General features: G+C 39.1%; 1 protein-coding gene across 1 annotated transcript in view; it reads right to left on the minus strand.

Moving 5' to 3' along the window:
- Window positions 1–23,064, minus strand: part of negr1 (neuronal growth regulator 1) — a 782,727-nt gene that overhangs the window by 35,310 nt on the left and 724,353 nt on the right. The window lies entirely within an intron of this gene.

Genomic DNA, 23,064 nt, shown 5'->3' on the forward strand with positions numbered 1-23,064 from the left:
CTTATGCTTAATATGAAAACTGTTGATCTTAACTATACAGGTAAGCAAAATCTACCCTATAAAACAGATTTCTATCTGCAAGTCTTCAAACAAATCTTTATGCTTGGGAAATGGATACAGCTCTGTCCAACAGAAATGTTACTTTGCCAGATATGCCATACAGCACTTCTTCCGCATAGCGAACACGGACTCCTCTTTGGCACAATGATCTGAGCAGTTCACCAACTTCATAAGTGATGTTCACAGAAAATATTCTGTATATCTGACAACACTCAAATCTCAACGAGGTTGTGTCCATGAACAGTCCTGTTGTCATAACGTTCTGCTTTTTAGAAGTGTCTAATGTTCTGCTAATGCTCACACAAATGAGCATTACTTAATTTTTAACTTCAATTTAATTATAGTGTTGGATAGACATGAGTACTTAGTTTTGGTTACAAGTGTGATAGATAGATAGATAGATAGATAGATAGATAGATAGATAGATAGATAGATAGATAGATAGATAGATAGATAGATAGATAGATAGATAGATAGATAGATAGATAGATAGATCTACACTGTAAAAAATAATCCGTTAAAAGTACTTAAAAAAATAAGGCAACAATTTACAAGCAATATTTTTGAGTAGATTTAATATACTGCACTATTGAGTAAACTTAATTTATTAATTTACTCAAATTTACCTAAAATAAATGAGTTTGATTAAATATAAGTAGTGGCAAAAATGGTTTTATTTTACTCCAATTTTCATTTGAATTACAGTGACTAATAATGCAACGCTGGACAGTAATGACTGTCTAACAAATACATGCTAAAATTCCATATATCTATTTGAACATACACAGTCACAACAATGGAGTTATATTTCCATCCATCCATCCATCCATTCATTATCCAACCCGCTATATCCTAACTACAGGGTCACGTGGGTCTGCTGGAGCCAATCCCAGCCAACACATGGCGCAAGGCAGGAAACAAACCCCGGGCAGGATGCCAGCCCACTAGTGATGGGAAGTTCGGATCATTTTACCGACTCGGACCTTTGAGTCTCGTTCAGCAAAATGAACGAATCTTTTTTCGAGTCATTTCGTTCATTTCGTTCATTTTAGCAAAATATAATTAAAATGTTACCTGTTACCTCCCTAACACATCTACTGCTTACACAAATGTTGATCACACTACAAACAAGACAAAACTATAATGCTATAAGAAACAGAAAATATTAATTCATTGTTTACCTGGGTCTTTAGTCTATGATTCGCTACTACTGAGCCGGTAAGTGGTCACGTGACAAAAGAACGAACGACTCGAAAGACTCGAGGAATGAACTAATCAATTCTCTTTCCGGCTCAGACTGCATAGGTTAAGCTTATGGGGCTGTCACGTGATGAACGAACGACTCAAACCCGAAGACTCGAGAGATGAACTAATCAATTCTCTTTCCGGCTCAGACTGAGTTGGTTAAGCTTATGGGGCTGTCACGTGATGAACGAACGACTCGAAAAACCCAAAGACTCGAAAAAACTATAGAAAGTTGCGCAAATGCGCATGTGTGACTGAACGAATCACTCCCACGAGACAACTCGTTCTTCCAGAGTCACATTAAAGATTCGTTCAAAATGAATGAATTGTTCAAGAACGACCCATCACTACAGCCCACCGCAGACGGAGTTATATTTTCAAAGAAAAATGAAATTAAATGTCTGAGGATAATTTTTACTGAATTACTGACATTCAAATGTCAATGCAAATTTTCTTTTCTTTTTTTAAACTTACACAAAAAGTATATCTAAATCAAATAATGTCCCAGGAACGAGTGGTAAACGGGAAGGAAACGTAGAGAGTGAAAGAGTGAAATCCTGCGGCAGATGGCGCTCTTCAAACACTTCCTGCATTTACGCCAACATATCTGCTTAAATAAATGGCCGCCTTTTCCACTACTTTTCAGTATGCGATAGTGAAAATCCTGAAATAAAATAGGATGCAGGAAATCAAACATCGCTAAATAAATCACAGTGTTAAAAATTAACCAGAAAACACATTACCTATGTAGAACACTAATTAAATAAGAGGTCAAATAATAGCGTGACGGTTAGGCAAACATCTTTTTATGTTGTTTACAAGTCGTAGTTTAGGACAAATGCCATAGCGTTCTAAAACTTATCTCAAAGTGTCTTTTTCTGTGTAAAATAAAAGTTTTAAATGATAAAAAAAAAACATATGTAACTATCTGAGAAATGTGCTTGCTTTTTAAAGCAAGCCAACGAGGCAGGTTGTTAGAAAGACGCTACCTTGCTCGCCATGTTTCTCACATGAAGGGAAAGGTTTCGTGAAAACAACAAATGTTTACATCCGTAACTATACGAAATGAAATACTAGTTATTCATTACGGAATTAATATGCTTTATACTTACACATTCGTAGTAAAATAGCTCTTATTATGGATAAACGTTACAGCTGAATGCGTTGTTGTAAAGACTAAGAAATCGATGTGAGAGGAAGTGCTATGTCATTAAATTTTACTTAACTTAAATGTGTTCAATTCACAGTAAAGTTTTTTTTTTTACTTAGAATAAGTTATAAAAAATGTTTACATTTTAAGAAACATAATAAGTTAATATTATTCTTAATTTTTTTATTGAATTAGAATTAAATAATTAATTAAAAGGGTAAAACCCATGTTTATTAATTAAAGTAATGATTAGTTTGCATATAGTTAGCTATTTTTGTTATTATTTTTCACACATGCAAGATTTATTTTTTACAGTGTACAGTATATACAAAGCACAAACCATGACATTTATGTTTTCTTTTCTAACATATCTGGACATACTCTATCAAAATTTCATCTTCATTTAAACAGTATGTATAGAGAAAGGTGATGTATATTGGTAAAAAATCAATGAAAATATGACTTTTCAATAATTTATTCAAACAAAATTAACAGATATGTCATTTCCATCTATGGAAAAAGTGAAGCCCTCCTTTGGCTCTAATAGCTGGTATTCCCTCCTCCTGTAACTGTCTAGCAGTCTCTGATACTGACTGGGAGAAAGTTCTTCCCACTCCTGCACACAGAACTCTTTCAGCTTTGCAATGTTTGAGGGGTGTCTTGTGTGCACAGCCCAATTCAGATCCCTCCACAGCAACTTCCAGTATTTGACTTGGCCATCCCAGAATCCTCAGTTTCTTTCTTCTCAGCCATGTCAGTATGTTTAGGGTTATCATTATGTTGCAAGGCCCCACTTTCTGACAGATGGTCTCACATTCTCATCAAGCACCCTCTGGTACATTGAAGGATTCATTGTGGATTCTATGAAGGTGAGCTGCCCAGGTTCTGTTGCAACAAAGAAGTCTCAGACTAGAACATTTCTGCCACTATGCTTTACAGTTAGTCTCAGGTTGTTCAGGTCAAATGCTGTTTTTGGTTTCTGCCAAGCATGTCTTCTGGTGCTTTGGCCTTCTTTGTCTAGATTGCATTATTCTAGAGGACCGGGCCTTTGCCTAGGTGTTCGTGGGAAAACTTTAGTCATGCCCCAATGTTCTTTCTGGATAGCAAATGTTTCCTCTTGACTCACCTCCCATTTAGATCTAATTTGTGCAGCCCCTTTTAAATGGTAGACTCAGGCACTTTCACATCAGCAGTGGCAAAGGGGACTTGTGGGTCATATGATGAAATTCTGGGGTATTTAGAGACTTATTTAAGCATCTTGTTCTCTTTTTGCAGACTGAACTTCCTGGGGCAAGTCGAGAGTTGTTTGAAATCTTCTCTGCTTCTAGATGATCTTCCAGTTGTTCAGAGATCTTTTTTTACATCCCAGAGCCGTAGGCATCCCTAAACCTTCTTTCTGAAGGCCTCAGAGAGTTCTTTTGATCTCAGTGTGATAATAAAACACACTTCAACAACAAAGAGTAAAGCTAACTCAAGGCCTGAGGTTTTAAAAAAGAGCTTCAGACAAGATCTACTCTAATGATTTTCTGATCATTTGCTCCTGATCTGGTACGTCCAGTTTGAGGTATTTGATGATAAATAGTAATAAATGTAGGGATGGACATTTTTTTTTCCATGTGCGAAATTTCCATTTGTGTTTATTTAAATTATACAATAGACTAGAAAATGTAAATGTGGCTTGGTGTTTACTATGTTATATCACCTTTATCTATTGATACTGTTAAAATGAAGATCACATCTTGATATGTCCATATGTGTTTCAAAAAGAAATATTTCATTGGGTGTACTTACATTTTCAAATTACTACAAGAACCAGAAATTATTAGGGTTATATTACAGTTTTTCTCAATTGGTTTGACACATTTCCAGAAATATTCTTAACATTCCCACTGCTGTGAGTGCATTTTAAACAGTTTAAACAATGCAGCCCACCACTATGCTTAAGCTGCAAAAGGCCATAACTCACCCAGAATCTTTAACTCATGTCTCAAAAGCAAATAATCCTGTCAATGAATAAGTCAGTGCCGCCAAAATGGAAATCATCGTTTAAGCCATGACAGTCAAAATGCTTAGACATGTTGTCAAAGTGTCACTGTGCACTGTAAGTACGCTCCTTATCTCCACAATCCCGAATTACAGGCTTTCCCTGCTTTCTTTCTGACACTGACTGATCATTTTACTTTAGCAAACTGAACGCTGTTCATGTCACAAACACCAGTTTCAGCACTTCAAGTACGCAAACATCACTGGTAGCTCAAAGCACTCATGTATACATTGTCAAATAGGACACAAACTATGATAAAGATTTGGGGCACCACCTTGGTGACCCCGTATAACTCAAAGGCTTAAAGCAAAGAAAACCACACAACAAGTGCAACAACATCTTTACAGACGCGAGTTCATAATAGAAGTGACTCAAGATGGCTGGTTTCTGGGTTTCTGAGTTCACAAGGCATGAAGGAGAGGGTCCAGGCATATGGACAACAGAGATGGAGTGGCTGTCAGTCTTCCATTTTGGAGAAGGAGGATAAAAGGCATTAGTATACAGCGCCAACCCCTGGTCTGGCGGGTAATTACCATCACCAAAGCCCTTAAGCTGTCTCCCATGACAATATGTTGCTTGTTCAGAAACAATTTTTTACGGAAATGGTCACTTTTATATGTAGATACATTACTGGGCAAAAGTTTAAGAACACCTCAGTTTTTCCTGTTTTTCTTGTTCAAACTTAATCAATTGAAATGCAATGAATGGTGTTAAGGTAAGCAGGAAACTGCCCAGAGGTTTAAATTTAAAGTTTAGGTTAGTAAAAACTAGAAAAAGAGGAAATATCAGAATATTACAATTGGGCCTTCTTCAAGGAGCAACTAAGAGGTTACAACCTACAGATGTTCTGCAGCAATTCAAGTACATTAAGCCTTACAATTGGAAGCAAACAATTTGCACAGGTGTCCCAACTTCTGTCGATTACTTCAAAACCTTCTGTCCGTCTTAAAGCAGAGTCGGAACAGACTGTGTTACTACACCCTACAGTGCATCCAGAAAGTATTCACAGCGCATCACTTTTTCCACATTTTGTTATGTTACAGCCTTATTCCAAAATGGATTAAATTCATTTTTTTCCTCAGAATTCTATACACAACGTCCCATAATGACAACGTGAAAAAAGTTTCAAAATTGAGCTCAGGTGCATCCTGTTTCCCCTGATCATCCTTGAGATGTTTCTTCAGCTTCATTGGAGTCCACCTGTGGTAAATTCAGTTGACTGGACATGATTTGGAAAGGCTCACACCTGTCTATATAAGGTCCCACAGTTGACAGTTCATGTCAGAGCACAAACCAAGCATGAAGTCAAAGGAATTGTCTGTAGACCTTTGAGACAGGATTGTCTCGAGGCACAAATCTGGGGAAGGTTACAGAAACATTTCTGCTGCTTTGAAGGTCCCAATGAGCACAGTGGCCTCCATCATCAGTAAGTGGAAGAAGTTCGAAACCACCAGGACTCTTCCTAGAGCTGGCCGGCCATCTAAACTGAGCGATCGGGGGAGAAGGGCCTTAGTCAGGGAGGTGACCAAGAACTCGATGGTCACTCTGTCAGAGCTCCAGAGGTCCTCTGTGGAGAGAGGAGAACCTTCCAGAAGGACAACCATCTCTGCAGCAATCCACCAATCAGGCCTGTATGGTAGAGTGGCCAGACGGAAGCCACTCCTTAGTAAATGGCACATGGCAGCCCGCCTGGAGTTTGCCGAAAGGCACCTGAAGGACTCTCAGACCATGAGAACGAAAATTCTCTGGTCTGATGAAACAAAGATTGAACTCTTTGGTGTGAATGCCAGGCGTCATGTTTGGAGGAAACCAGGCACCGCTCATCACCAGGCCAATACCATCCCTACAGTGAAGCATAGTGGTGGCAGCATCATGCTGTGGGGATGTTTTTCAGCGGCAGGGACTGGGAGACTAGTCAGGATAAAGGGAAAGATGACTGCAGCAATGTACAGAGACATCCTGGATGAAAACCTGCTCCAGAGCGCTCTTGACCTCAGACTGGGGTGACGGTTCATCTTTCAGTAGGACAACGACCCTAAGCACACAGCCAAGATATCAAAGGAGTGGCTTCAGGACAACTCTGTGAATGTCCTTGAGTAGCCCAGCCAGAGCCCAGACTTGAATCCGATTGAACATCTCTGGAGAGATCTTAAAATGGCTGTGCACCGACGCTTCCCATCCAACCTGATGGAGCTTGAGAGGTGCTGCAAAGAGGAATGGGCAAAACTGGCCAAGGATAGGTGTGCCAAGCTTGTGGCATCATATTGAACAAGACTTGAGGCTGTAATTGCTGCCAAAGGTGCATCAACAAAGTATTGAGCAAAGGCTGTGAATACTTATGTACATGGGATTTCTCAGTTTTGTTATTTTTAATAAATTTGCAAAAACCTCAAGTAAACTTTTTCACATTGTCATTATGGGGTGTTGTGTGTAGAATTCTGAGGAAAAAAATGAATTTAATCCATTTTGGAATAAGGCTGTAACATAACAAAATGTGGAAAAAGTGATGCGCTGTGAATACTTTCCGGATGCACTGTATGAAGTACTACTTGGATGATTTACACTGGCATAGAACAAACAATAGTAAATAACTTCAGGCCAATATTTATTTATCTTTGCTACGTCAGCCGTTATTCTCAAACGAGAACTTACGTCTGATGACTGCTCGCTAAAATGTTTGTAGTGAATGGCGACAAAATCCATCCACAGGGTCTCTTCCTAAAGTATTCACCAGCTTCAAGTCAGTAAATTACTAAGTAGTGCAGTAGGAAGTGGGACTTAGGCTTTCAAATCTCGACTCAATGTTGTTTTTGAGAACCAAGATGATAAGGCTGTGTTGGGCTGGCGCCCTGTGTTGGCTGGGATTGGCTCCAGCAGACCCCCGTGACCCTGTAGTTAGGATATAGTGGGTTGGATAATGGATGGATGGAAGATGATAAGGATTGGCAAGCTTTTTGGGCTGAATGGCTTGTTTTTATCAAAATTGTAATTTTCAAATTTAGAAATACATGAAAATACTGTGATGCCATATTTGATTTAGATGTTTGACTGCCTGTTTTTCTCAAAATTGTAATGTTCTACAGTTTGGGTTGACAAATAATTTTAAAACTTAGATGGGTAGATGTGAGTGGCACCATAAAATGTTAGATAGGTATTGTGGTAGGTAGAGTAGGTAGCACTTTGTTGTTCTCAGAGGGGAAAGTCCTTTTCCAAGACTCATTATATGTGGGACTTAAGTATAAGGAGATAGCGAAAGGTGAAGTACAGAACAATGTCTTGAAATGAGGAGTATTTTTGTGCAGCAGTAGGCCACCGACTGAAACGAGACGCGATGCAGTTGAGATGAGCACAAAAAGGAAAGAAACAAGCAAATCAAATGATTTATTAAAAAAAATTTTTGCATAAACTCTATCAATCGTCTACAGGAACAGTACAGCCTGTGACATCACTGAGTCAAAGGTCAGCATCATGCAATTCCTGGTTGTCCAAGTTTGTGGATATGTCCAAAAAACCTAGTGTTATATCGAAGTGTTTTTAATCTGTCTCTGCTTTCAACTTTATTTCTCTTCTTTGATTATGACTTTCATGCAATACTTCAGTTGTAATTACACGACTTACTTTAGTTATTGACTTCCTCCCAACATTCTCGAGCCATGAATTTGTTTCACATTCTGACCTTTGTTCATTATATCTTTATGCGGTATTGACTCTTGCGTGTTATACTAACCTCAATTGATCTCTTAATTCCTTTTCTAATCAAAAACCTGCTACCATCCTGCCCAGGCCGTACAGCTCTTATTGTCCTTCATTAAGCAACAGCAGCCTTTACCTTTTGAAATGCTGGCTGCTTTGGTGTGACTGAGCTTCACTACATCTGTAAGCTCCAGGACCTAGCTTCATTTTTTTCCTTTTCGCTTGTTTTTCTGCTCTCTTTGTGTTATGTATGTATGTATGAACTTATTTATTTAAGCTTATTAAAACAAAAGCTTAATGAGCCCTGACATCTAATTGATAAATGCCTTTCAGATGCAATCAATAATTATTCTGCAGTCACCTGAAGGTCTTCAACTAAATGAAAAGCTGAGCACCGTCTGTGGTCGAAGCTCTGGTTCTGAGTTTCTCTCTTACTGAGGAATCTGACATAAGGTGTGCACTCCGGACACAGCCATCAGGTTTAAAAGGAAAACTGGTGATGGGACTTAGCAAGCAACTTTGAGGCGTGAATAGTGTGGACAAGGTCCCACGTTAATTACCTTGCGGTTACTCTTGATCCTTCAATATGTGAGGAGTCTTTGCATTCACTGTGATTGATGATAGGACCAGGAGATAATAATGTCAACCAGATTCGTAGTCAGCTCCAGGCAAGGTCAAAACTGGAAGATCGATAATATGTCGAGCAACTGAAGGATTCAGGCAGAAAAAAAAATCAAGGTCAAAGGTAAACAGTAGCATTTGGCCGACTTAGAAATGAAACTAACTAACCCTAAAGATCGTTGATTATTTTTTATCCAACTGAAGAAAAATCTTGACTTGTGCCTGTATTTATACCGGAACTTCGAGTTACATCAAATGCACTACAATCAGTCACGTGACCCGTAATTTGTGTTGTGTAAATAAGAAATCAGGAAAATAAGAATAAATTCAAATTTTTCCCAAATAAGTTCCAAACAATAAGAACTTCAAAAAAACAATGTGTGTTATGACAATCTTGTTCATGATTACGTTATGGGCTTGTTGTTATTATTAAGAATTTTATCATAATTGTTAAAATTCCTCTGCTAGGAAAATAAGTTAAGAATTATCCATCCAACCAGCCATATTCTAACCACAGGGTCACGGGGGTCTGCTGAAGCCAATCCCAGCTAGCACAGGGTGCAAGGCAGGAAACAAACCCCAGGCAGGGCACCAGCCCACCGCAGGGCGCACACACTAGGGACAATTTAGAATCGCCAATCCACCTAACCTGCATGTCTTTGGACTGTGGGAGGAAACCCATGTAGACACGGGGAGAACATGCAAACTCCACGCAGGGAGGACCCGGGAAGTGAACCCAGGTCTCCTAACTGTGAGGCAGCAGCACTACCCACTGCGCCCCTGTGCCGCCCAAGTTAAGAATTAAACAATTGTTATTTTTTTTAATTGTTTCAGATATAAGGTTTATGATACTAGTTTGTTATTTAAATTTCTGGTGATGGATTTATATTAAGAAAAAGCTGTACTGCACATCTCAGACAGGCTGAAATCAAAGTACTTAATGTAGACCTCATAGTTAATCTAGTGGAATGTATATTTACAACAGCACTTAGACATGAGAGTCATCTCCTGTTAATTGAAAATTGAAAATTGATTTTATGAGTTTTGTGGTGTATTGCAGAAACAGCACTACTTAAATGGACTGTAAATCCCAGCATCCCTGGGCAAACTGAATAATTGGGCAACTTTAGCTGTTGCCGCAGAGGCAGCAGGATGAAAGATGAAGGAGCTAATTTTAAAAGAGAGCCATAAGAAGCTGGCAGGATCGTAATCAGTAGTGTCATTTTGTTTTAGTGCTTCACTGACAATTGGATTACACTTACACCAATTCGATTACAGTTTTCTCTGGATTTATATTCTTGGCCTGTGCCCATTTGCTTATGTTGGTAGCACTCTCCAGATGAAACCACTTCTACAGACCTTCACGTACATTGTTAATCACGGTAGGGTAAAACGTCACATAACTTTCACAAGGCTGCTTACAGAGGATTTAATTTCATGACTACACCACCATCATCTGCGAAGCTGGACTGTCGTGAGTGTTTATCGTTTTGTGCTTAGTGTTTTGTTGGATTTCTTTTGTGCCTGTAATATTAATCATTTTTTTCATTTACTACAATAAATATGGATGCAAATTTATTGCAATAAGTTAAATATTGTAAAAAGTTGCAGCTCAATAAAGAACTGCCGAGTTATGCGCTTTGTCTGGGGGTTGCCACGCATTTTTGTCTCACGTGATTTGCTTATGCAGTGATCATTCTATCTTGTGCTTCTCATAACATTTTACATCTTATTTAGTGCAATAAACTTAAAATATACAATGATCATGATCCTAATTACCTGCACCATTTGGCCTGCCCACTTTTATAACACAAGTACTCCAACCTCAAGAGTGAAATTTCGGCTCTCCTGCCAGAAAAGATGTGTTCCTACCGCTATCCCCACTAGGCATTCTTGGACCATTCCGTTTGGTCTTCCGTACACATAGTACAGTACTTCTACCCCTTGACCCTGTTTTTCTGTCATACTCCAGATCTCCCAAGTTGTAGTCCTCACACTCTCTAATTCACAGTTCTGACTTACTGTTTCTCCTTCATCTCCCTTCCCACAAAACCAACCTTCCTATTGTACGACAGGTTTAGAAACATCATAATTCGGGATTCCCCTGCCTGTGATTTGGTCAGGTCCTATACACTGCTGAAAAAATGAAATGATATTGTGGATGAAATAAACGAATAAGTAAAAGACATTCACATCAATAAGTGTGCTAGGAAAATGCCTTACAAAATGTATCATTTTTTAATCATATTGTGACATTTGGCTTTGCCACACAAAACACTTTTGTCACATAAGACACAATCTGCAAAGATGTGCAATCCTACTGTAAAGTGGAAAGAATGTGAAGCTGCCTTGCAAAAAAAAAATAATGAGGCCATTGTGGCAGGAAGAGTTTCTAATTAATTTGGTTCGTAAAGGTCAACCATATGAAAAATGTCATTTGCTACTTAGAGTATGTCAGATATTTTAGTGGCTCCTGTGACAAAAAAAGAGAAAAGAATATGTGAATCAAGAAGAGAAGATAAAAAAATACCAATGTAATCTTTTTATTTTATCATAAAGCAAACATATCTACTGTTCGTACATGTACTCAGAGGAGCATTTCACTTCTCTTTGCATCTTTCATTCTTACGGTTTTGTTTAGTATAATATTATGACAAAAAGAAATGAAAGATCAGACTAGTTATGATTTATATTATTGAAATGGATTTGCTGAATAAATTGTTGGCAGACACAATTCTTTCGGCATAGATCCAACAATTCAAATGTTCATTAAGATGTGCAATAGCATCAGGAACAGCCATGTGAAAAACTAAGTACATCTCCCGATAAAATGCCTATTTTTTTCTTTTAAACAGTATCGTATACAAGGGTAAATTTAAAGGGTAAAGGCAATCTGAAAATTACATGGTAACCGCAATGGATAGAAGCTGACACAATAGGCCACTTACGCAATGGCTTATGGGTAGTTCAAACACACACAGCACAGCGCTTGGCTGTTAATCTAGCTGAAGCCATAGACAAATGAACGTGGATGCTGTATCCTTCAGAGAGCGTTAGCTCCCTGGGAATGAGTTCTTTTCTAATTTGGGAATGTTATATAAACCAAATCTATATAGATATAATATAAAAAGGCGATACCCCTCCGTTAGTGATAAAGCGGTAAGACATCACAAAGGAGAAATAACTTAGCTTTGTTTAATGACGGCTTACAGTATGCTGCATAACAGACGAAGAAAGCCAATGACAAGAACCCAGTTCAGGACTGGGGGCTCGATGTGTAGAGTCTGCCATTTTCGCCACTGCATTGAAAGGATTTTCAGGATCAGATGATGTTATCTCTCATCTGTCCGTCGGCTTCAAAGGTGGGCCGGGCAATGTTCCAAGGCTTTATACTCTTTCTTCATGTGCAGGCCATTCCAAACAAGGCAAAAGAGGATACAGTTTCATGCTGACTTTGACATGCAAAAATAGTATATAATGGTCCTCAGTGTGACTCCCTATTTCCCTGTTGTCTCTAACACTCTTGTCTTATAATGCTTGCCTGGCAGGTCTTATATGGTGAACCCCCATGCTAAATATGGCTCTGTGTCAACTGTGCATGTGAGTAGAAAAAGACAGATTTATAAAATATATTTGCACAGAGCACAGTGACATATTAAACTTATACAATTATTACAGACGTTCCACTGCGGGATTGCACCATTGATGAATAATGCTCTGTCATGAGATTTCTATGGGCAGAGAGAGTGAAACCTCCTGAAATTCACTTATTTTTCCACAGTAAAAATGGCAGATCTGTTAATTTTCTGTTAAATAAATGATTTTAAATTCAAACCTTTTATTTATTTATTTTTATCATTTTCATCACCTTTATCTATAGATACTTGTTTAAATGCAGCTCAAATCCTGATATGTCCACATGTTTAAAAAGGGAAAAAACATTTCATGGGGTGTACTTATTTTATTCATTAATAAAAATATGTGCTATCTCTTGCCCTACATTTTCCCATAGTGCCTTTCCTGTGTATTTGCGTGTGTGATTGTCTCTTGACTGATGGTTCTCTTCTCGAAGGTGTACTTGTAAATCTTCCTTCTCAGACTCTGTCATTATTTTCAAGGTTCTTTTCTCGTCTCTTCTCCGCTTTTATACTTATCGTCTTTAAAGGCGACTCTCTCAGTGTGCCTCATGCGCTTTACTCCTCCTTGTGCATCTCACGCTCACACTTCCTCTTTCATCACGTCACTAAAGCCAAACTGTCCAATCACACCAAAACCAAAGTGACCAATCAGAATGATCAGAGGGGACTGGACACACACAGACGTTTTATTATATAAGTAAGAGTTTTACATATAAATTGTTTAAAGTGCAGTGCAGTCCCTGTTCAATTAAAAAAAATAATCCAATAAAAGCCAGTGTGTCACCATCAACTGCCAAACAGTGTTCAGAAGCCATTAAGGAGGATTGTTAAATAATATAGCGCCCTGATGTGTGGAGTACAAGTCCCAGGAGCTTCTGCTCAAGCTTTATAACACACTGGTGAGGTCTCAGCTGCAGTTTTGGTCTCCAGGCTACAAAAAGGACATAACAGCACGAGAAAATGTCCAGAGAAGAGCGACGAGGCTGATTCTGGGACAATGAGGTAAGATAAATGAGGAGAAATTGAAAAAGTGGAGTCTTTTCAGTTTAAACAAAAGGAGATTAAGAAGAGACATGACTAAAGTGTTTAAAATTATGAAGGGAATTAGTCCAGTGGATCAGGACTGTTACTTTAAAACGGTTTCATCAGGAACACGGGGACACAGTAGGAAACTTATTAAGGGTAAATTCCACTAAAACAGTAGGAAATTTTTTACACAGTAAACCAGGAATAAGTGACCAAGTAGTGTGGTAGACAGTAGGACTTAAGGGTCTTTCAAAACTAAACTTGATGTTATTTTTGAAGAATTAAGTGGATAGGACTGGCGAGCTTTGTTAGGCCGAATGGCCTGTTCTCATCTAGGTTGTTCTAATGTTCAATTCACTATAACAAATCAATAAATCCAATGGGTTAAACATCAAGGATAAAATGAAAACATTAAAACTGGGTTCCCCAAGCCTCGGTGACATTCTTTACCTTCAGTTTTTGCTCCTCTCACATTTCAGGTCTCGGCAGCACGGAGGAGACACTGGCAACCTTCAAATTGGCTTGCATCCCAGTTGCCTCAATTGTTACATCCAAACCTGGCTTCATCCTCCTACCACCATCTGTTGTTGTCCACAGCATGATCTCACAAAGCCCTGGGGTTGCTCTTGCTCCCTAATCACACAACAGGAGTGACCCGTCTCTGGGAGCCAATCCTTTCACTAATTGCGGGGCCACCTCCTAACCGCCAAGCCTCCCATCCTCTTCACCGCTTGCTCGCCCAAATTCTCCTGTTTAGCCAGCAAACTCTTTTGTGAATAGTCCCTATTATCACTCACAGACCATATTCATCACCAGTGTCCCAAACGAACCTCGGAGCCCTGATGAGGGACACCTGTGTTAAATGCTTTTGCGCACATTAAACGCGATTAGCCGATTCCCTGATCAAAAATCTCCCCGGCCACACAGGTTTTCTCTCCTCCACCTACACTCATGGGATCTGCGCTGCTTTTATGTTTTCACTTTAAGAACTTGTACCACCATGGGCCTGCGTCTCACTTCACCACACTTGATCATCATACTTTCAACTCGGTCATGTCACACATTACAGATTCCCAGATGACTTTACTAAGCAATGACATAACAACCATCAAAACACAACTATACGGAAAACAAACAAATGGTATCGCTAGAGAACATTATTTATTTTCAACATCAGGAAAAATGTATCACATTCAAAAACAAATGTGTCTACAAGACCTCTAAAACCCGTAAAATGAGGCCAAGAACAAATAATAAAAAAATCAAAAGCAAAAAAGTCTTGGTCATAATAATTTGAACCCGCAGAGTCGTGAAGTAGCAGTGATTTACCAAAACTTATGAATACACTCAAGCCGGAAAGTCAAGTAAGACTTACAGTGCATCCGGAAAGTATTCACAGCGCATCACTTTTTCCACATTTTGTTATGTTACAGCCTTATTCCAAAATGGATTAAATTCATTTTTTTCCTCAGAATTCTACACACAACATCCCATAATGACAACGTGAAAAAAGTTTACTTGAGGTTTCTGCAAATTTATTAAAAATAAAAAAACTGAGAAATCCCATGTACATAAGTATTCACAGCCTTTGCTCAATACTTTGTCGATGCACCTTTGGCAGCAATTACAGCATCAAGTCTTGTTGAATATGATGCCACAAGCTTGGCACACCTATCCTTGGCCAGTTTCACCCATTCCTCTTTGCAGCACCTCTCAAGCTCCATCAGGTTGGATGGGAAGCGTCGGTGCACAGCCATTTTAAGATCTCTCCAGAGATGTTCAAGTCTGGGCTCTGGCTGGGCCACTCAAGGACATTCACAGAGTTGTCCCGAAGCCACTCCTTTGATATCTTGGCTGTGTGCTTAGGGTCGTTGTCCTGCTGAAAGATGAACTGTCGCCCCAGTCTGAGGTCAAGAGCGCTCTGGAGCAGGTTTTCATCCAGGATGTCTCTGTACATTGCTGCAGTCATCTTTCCCTTTATCCTGACTAGTCTCCCAGTCCCTGACACTGAAAAACATCCCCACAGCATGATGCTGCCACCACCATGCTTCACTGTAGGGATGGTGCCAGGTTTCCCCCATATGTGACGCCTGGCATTCACACCAAAGAGTTCAATCTTTGTCTCATCATACCAGAGAATTTTGTTTCTCATGGTCTGAGAGTCCTTCAGGTGCCTTTTGGCAAACTCCAGGCGGGCTGCCATGTGCCTTTTACTAAGGAGTTGCTTCTGTCTGGCCACTCTACCATACAGGCCTGATTGGTGGATTGCTGCAGAGATGGTTGTCCTTCTGGAAGGTTCTCCTCTCTCCACAGAGGACCTCTGGAGCTCTGACAGAGCGACCTTCAGGTTCTTGGTCACCTCCCTGACTAAGACCCTTCTCCCCCGATCACACAGATTAGATGGCCGGCCAGCTCTAGGAAGAGTCCTGGTGGTTTCAAACTTCTTCCACTTATGGATGATGGAGGACACTGTGGTCATTGGGACCTTCAAAACAGCAGAAATTTTTCTGTAACCTTCCCCAGATTTGTGCCTCGAGACAATCCTGTCTCGGAGGTCTACAGACAATTCCTTTGACTTCATGCTTGGTTTGTGATCTGACATGAACAGTCAACTGTGGGACCTTATATAGACAGGTGTGTGCCTTTCCAAATCATGTCCAATCAACTGAATTTACCACAGGTGAACTCCAATGAAGCTGTAGAAACATCTCAAGGATGATCAGGGGAAACAGGATGCACCTGAGCTCAATTTTGAGCTTCATGGCAAAGGCTGTGAATACTTATGTACATGTGCTTTCTCAATTTTTTTATTTTTAATAAATTTGCAAAAACCTCAAGTAAACTTTATTCACGTTGTCATTATGGGGTGTTGTGTGTAGAATTCTGAGGAAAAAAATTAATTTAATCCATTTTAGAATAAGGCTGTAACATAACAAAATGTGGAAAAAGGGATGTGCTGTGAATACTTTCTGGATGCACTGTAAACTACAGTATCTGTGACAAATAATAATTTAGCAAATATGAAGATGTCATCAGTGTTAGGAGTAAGCGTTTCTTCTGTCACACAGCAGAGAGATCAGCAGCCCTGTTTTTGGAAGACAAACTGAATCAATATCTATAACAGAAAATTAAAAAAAAACACAAATAAATGCATTTAAATAAAAATAACAGACAGATTTTCTTCATGCAGAATGAAATAGCAAGAAAAAACAATACTACAGCATTGGTCTCAGAGCCACAAATGAGAGCTGCACGTGGCCGTAACTCCCCGTGTATGCTGAATGGACGTGTATATGGCATGAAATGACAACATTTGCTCTCACGTGTCAACACAGCAAGCTAGCTGCAAACGTGTTGTACTAACCAGCAGACATTTGAAGTAGCAGTCGAGATCAAGTCATGTTATTGAATTAGCGACAGATAGGCGCTGAGTACCCAAGTATACTGAATCAGTGCAGTATGTGGATACTGACCTGGGCTTGAGACAGGGCTAGTAGTAGGTTCAATTATTGCTATAGAAAAAAGGAGGAAAAAAAAAGGACATTCATGTATTAACAACAACATGGAGACAGAAAAGAAGAACAAGCATGCATAGACGAGACAGGCACCAAAACTACTGATTCACTGACAAAATATACATAATTAAAGCAAATCTTGACTTTCATAGCTATATATACATATTGACGTTTGTATATATAGTCACAGGACACCTGCTGATTCTCGCATGCACTTGGTGAAAGGCGATGTCTTTCCCTTTTGGCATATTTTAGCTCTGCTGTACAATGGGATTGTATTGGTAATGGGGATGGACAAACAGTATTCTGAAAATGGCCCACAAATGTCTCAAGAATATGCTATTGGATATTATTGGAAAGGTAGATGTAAATCAGAAGAGTCATCCATTTTTTAACCCATTAGTGAGACCAGCTATGTTATATGGGTTGGAGACGATGGCAATGACCAGAAAGTAGGAGACAGAGCTGGAGGTGGCAGAGTTAAAGATGCTAAGATTTGCACTGGGTGTGACGAGGATGGACAGGATTAGAAATGAGGACATTAGAGGGTCGGCTCAAGTTGAATGGTTGGGAGACAAAGTCAGAGAGGCGAGATTGCGTTGGTTTGGACATGTGCAGAGGAGAGATGCTGAGTATATTGGGAGAAGGATGCTAAAGATAGAGCTGCCAGGGAAGAAGAAAAGAGGAAGGTCTAAGAGAAGGTTTATGGATGTGGTGAGAGAGGACATGAAGGTGATGGGGGTGACAGAACAAGATGCAGAGGACAGAAAGATATGAAAGAAGATGATCCGCTGTGGGAAACTCTTAACGGGAGCAGCCGAAAGAAGAAGATGATTCAGTTTAGGGTCTCAACCTCATAATACACCCACCCAGTATGGGTCACCAGATCATTGCAGAACACAGTCAAGCAGGCCAATTTAGAGTCATCAGGTAGTCTAACAGACACAACTTTGGTATGTGTGGGGAAATACCAAGAAAAAACCAGTGTAGATCCAATGAGAATGGGCAATCTTCTCACACGGGCTTTGAACCCACCACTTTGTAGTTGTGAGGCAGTAACACTAATCATCCATCCATTAACAGTTTGGATAAATTTTGCTGGACTGTATTAGCCTTAAGGTTACTTTTTATATTATAGGAGTGAATGTGATACGTCACAGGTATAGAAGACATCCTGTAAGACAAGGACGTGATCAGCTCAGGAGATGAAATCACTCGTGGCTAATGGAGTTCTGGGGTGCATTTCCTGAAAACAACGAATCTTAGCAGTTAATGAGCAATTTCACGATGCACATACGTAGAGGATGAGCTACTCTTTCATGCGTTTCCCGAAACTCCCCTTAAAGGATAAGTTTGGTATTTTTCAAATGGAAGTTATTTCTTCACAAACATGCAATATATACATTTGCCATGCAAAATCGTGTTCTAAAGTTAATCGCTTTCTATAATTTAAAAAAAAAAAATCTTGTCTGCGCTGATGCTTTGCATCGAAGTCTATGTAGCATGGAGGAAAAGTTTAAAAACTTTCCAAATATGTCCATTCTTCAAGCCAAGAAATTGACATGTATTAATCTTGCAGTACCACACACATTGTAAAAAAGTTTATACATGTAATTTTTGAACAAAAAACACCAATATTATGAGATTCAGACATTTTAAAAGAAGACCATCCGTGTGATTGCTCAATACTTAGTTTTCCTACACAACACCCTTCTCACAGTAGATGTTTCATGCTTTTGTTTTGATTTATTTTTGTATTTAAGTGAGCACAACAACTAATTGTCCAAAGCTCCCTAAGTGAACCAACAGAAAATGGCACATCTCCATGCCTACAGAAAAGATGCAAAACATGTGCCCACATTTATGATACAGACCGTATAGTTATACCACACTGCCGACTTGAACATCACATAAAGGGATCATTTTCCTGCAGATCATCTAATGTAGTTTACCTAATTCTCTGCATGAAATGTCCTGACACTGCACTCTATGTGGGAGAAACTGGACAAACACTCCGCACATTAAACGTGGCAACACAGATGTCCCTGTAGCGGCCCACTTCAACAGCCATGGACACTGTGAGAGGGACTTTAAAGTCACAGTGCTTATGGGCAACTTCAAAACACAGCAAGAGAGAAAAGAATGGGAAGTTAAACTCATGCTAAAATTTAATACATTACAACATGGATTGAATAGAGACATGGGTCTTATGGCCAGATATGAGGATTGTTTACATCTCTCAGAATGACAGACAACCTGTCTACAGATCCACATTGTTTTGAAAAAACTCATTACAAACTTCAAAAGACTTTGTTGGACAGATATCTTATCCAGAGATCTTGAGCATACATTGTTCTTTTCTCTCTTGTTAAATTAACCCTAGCCTGAATGAATCTATTAATTTTTTACATTTAAAATTCCTCATTTAAAGATTTACCAATGTTGTTTCTTGTCCTGGTGTGTATATAAACACAGGGAACTCCAGTCTCTGTATTACATCTCGCCTGAAAAAGGAGCCTGAGTTGCCTCGAAAGCTTGCATATTGTAATCTTTTTAGTTAGCCAATAAAAGGTGTCATTTTGCTTGGCTTTTCTCTACATTCATAATGGCTAACACGGTACAACACCCTAGTACTGTATTTAAGTGAGAATTTGCACAAGAGAATAGAAAAAGTATCCTTACTATGAGAAAAAAGAGTACCAGGAATATGCGATAAAATGATTTATTTTCAGATCCCTTTTGTTGTCACAAAAATGCTGTAGAAACATGAAAGGCAACTCGACAACTGTCTTGGCTTAAAAAATAGACGTATTTGGTAAGTTTTGAAGTTTTTCCTGTGTGACCCATACCCTCAATTGTAAACCGCCATAATCAGCGAGATAATTTTTTTTAATTTACAGAAAGTGCTTAACTTTACAACACGATTTTGTGTGGCAAATGCATATACCTGTCAAATTCCATTAGAATGAATTGCTTGGGACTGAAAAAAGAGTTCATCATAGCAGGAATTTCTTTGTAATGCAATTTGCACGTAGTACGCCTTTTCAGCATGTACAGTTGATAAAGTTGACTGCAGAATGCAGATCTCAATGGCAACATCTTTTTTTCCAATTGCCAGCATCAATGGCAACAAGACATTCCAGCTTTTTCTGTAAACTACTGACATTAGTGCCGGTCAAAGCCCCTATGAAGCTTCTTGAGTTACCAAAATGCCGTCCCTCAGTGTCCATATTGCAGACAGACAGTGTTAGGTGTTCCCGAAGCGCACGCTGCTTGAGTTAAAAAAAAAATGGCGCCCCTTGGTGTCCATAGCACGCAGTCAATACTATTACTTTTTAGGTCCAGAGAGTGGTGTTGGCAGACCCCTTGGCTGTCCAGAACACGCGCCCCTTTTTTTACCATAAGGTGTCCCTCTGTGTCGATAAGGCAGACTTTCCAGAGCAAACATCACTTGAGCTACATAACTAGCGTCCCTCAGTATCTGGAGCACGAGCCCCCTAACTTTCATGAATGGTGCCAACATACAAAGATCATGTTTGATTAAATGAAGGTCACATTCGAAAATAAGAATTATTGGATGAATACATTTGTAATCACAAAATTCAAATGCCACAAATTTGTCTGGTGTGCAGGTATAAATCAAGTTGGAAACTGGTTGAGCAGCAAAAACATGGGCAATTTTGCCGAAAAATTAATCCTCAGTCTAGTCGAGATGCGGCAGACTTCCAAAGATTTGTAAGTAGAACTCAAGCTGAATTTGATTGATGGTTATCCTGTCCGTAGATACACCCGCAATGTCTCTGCTTTTCAGTAATCCTTCTCGAGCTTCGCTCCTCCACAACAGTGTAACAAATGTCGAGTAAACCAAGTGGCACAAACGTTAAATCCAACGCGCTCTTCAGCGGAACTCCTGATATCATGATTTTTGGGCCAAGGCCAGAAGAAATACACGTTTTGCTGCTTTTTACATGAAAAATTACATTGTTGGAACAAAGTTTGCAGTTAAAACAGACTTATAAGCAATGAGTTTTTTTTTTAAATTAGTTCTATAGGGAAATGGCCAGGACCAAAAAACTAAATTTGTTACAATACGTATTTTCTTAAAACGCAGTTCTTTCTAACAAAATTTGACTACCGTGATTGTGAAGAAATAACTTTGATATATAAATACACCAAACTTTAAGCGGGCAGTAAGTACTGCTTAGTTAATCCCACTGCTAAAGTCGCCAACAAAAAAGCATCTCAAGTCGACTGAATAAGAGTCGATGGGCAATACTTTCATTATAAGGTGGCACTTTAATTTGTGTGTTGTTATGAAACAAGTTGTAAACTGTTTGAGCAGCATAAACAAAAGCGAAGTTCAGTAGTTCACAATTTTGCCGAAGGGCGAGACAAAAATGAATCCTCAATCTAGTCGAGCTACGGCGGACCTCCAGAGGTCTGCAAGTAGAACTGAAGCCAAATTGATTAATAGTTATCCTGCCTTTAGATCTATCCTCATCATCTTTGGTCTGCAATAACCTTTCTTGAGTTTCGCTCCGCCACAAGGGTGAAACTAATGTTGAGTAAAACATGAGATGCAATTGGCTGTTCAGCAGAGCTCCTGAACCACGATTTTTGGGCCAAGGCCTGAAGAAATATATGTGTTTTACTGCATTTTTCATAAAAAATTACTTTGTTGGAGCAAATTTGGCAGACACACCAGACTTCTCTGCAATTAGGTGTTTTCAACATTAGTTCTGTAGGAAACTGGCCAGGATCAAAAAATTAAATTCGTTAAAATGCGTATTTTCTTAAAACGGAATTTGTTCTAACGGAATTTGACCTGTATATCCTGTTTGTGAAGAAATAACTTTGATATATAAACGCACTAAACTTTATGCAGGCAGTAAGTACTGCTTAGTTAAACCCCCACTGCTAAAGTTTCCAACTGAAAAGCATCACAAGTCAATTGAATAACAGTCATTTGGCAATACTTTCATTATAGGGTGGTGCTTTAGTCCTCCTGTGGAATGAAAAAAAGTAATATGAAGTAAACATAACATCATAATATAATAACATAATACGGCCAAGCATATAAATAAGCACAAAATCAAACACACATTGTTTCTGAAACAAATACAAATAAAAATGCTGAACACACACAATAAAAAAATCACACTTTTTCTAAAACTTAAAACAAAAAAATAAAAGACAAAGACATGCAGTAACTATGCCTACACCTTGTGTTCCACCACCCTGCGAGTTTACCAATGTGCTGGGTTGTCTTGTAACTAGCCACCCGACGTTTCATTACGAATGTCTACAGACAAACACAAAGGGGATACCCACAAACACCCAGTAGCCACACACCAACAAATTCTCAGCTCCTTATCCTTGCTCAGATGGAGTCATCATGGGTACTCCCACAATATGCATAAAAAGGCCTTAGTGACTGCAAAATCAATTGTACGTTCAATGCAGAGAACCTTTAAGGCAGATGTGACAAGTCTCCAAGATGATGGTTGTATGAATGGGTATCAACTCCAGACCACTGAATTTAATTTGAATTATGTGTAAGCTCTGGGTTTGTGAGGTGGTGGTCAAAGACACAAGCATAGGACTCAATGGATGTTAGTCTGGGTGGGATTTCTTTATTGTAGCCATACTCTCTCTCTATTCAAACAGCTCCTGTCCTTCCCTTTTCTATTTTTCCTCACTTCTCCACATACTCAATTGCAATGTTTCTATGAAAGTAAAGTGAGCTGCATCCTTAAGAGTAGTGATCCTTCAAAACTTTTAAAAGACATATAAATATCATCAGCTTATAAAGTTATGATTATTAGCAGTGTAATTTATGTAAATGAACTTAACACTTTATCGTTAAAATGTAACACAATAAATGCAGTAAAGACAATAAGTGGATGGGCTGGTATCCTAACTGTGGATTCCAATCCAACGTTACAGAAGGCCTGTATGCTCAAGTGAGGATCCCGGCTGGAATGACACCTGCTTCCTATCCCAGTTGGGGTGAGGCAACAATGGATGGATTTGGGAACATTATTGGTACACTGTATTAATCCCTGAGGAGAA

This window comes from Erpetoichthys calabaricus, chromosome 10 (genome assembly GCF_900747795.2).
Source record: "Erpetoichthys calabaricus chromosome 10, fErpCal1.3, whole genome shotgun sequence".
In the NCBI taxonomy this organism is placed as follows: Eukaryota; Metazoa; Chordata; class Cladistia; order Polypteriformes; family Polypteridae; genus Erpetoichthys; species Erpetoichthys calabaricus.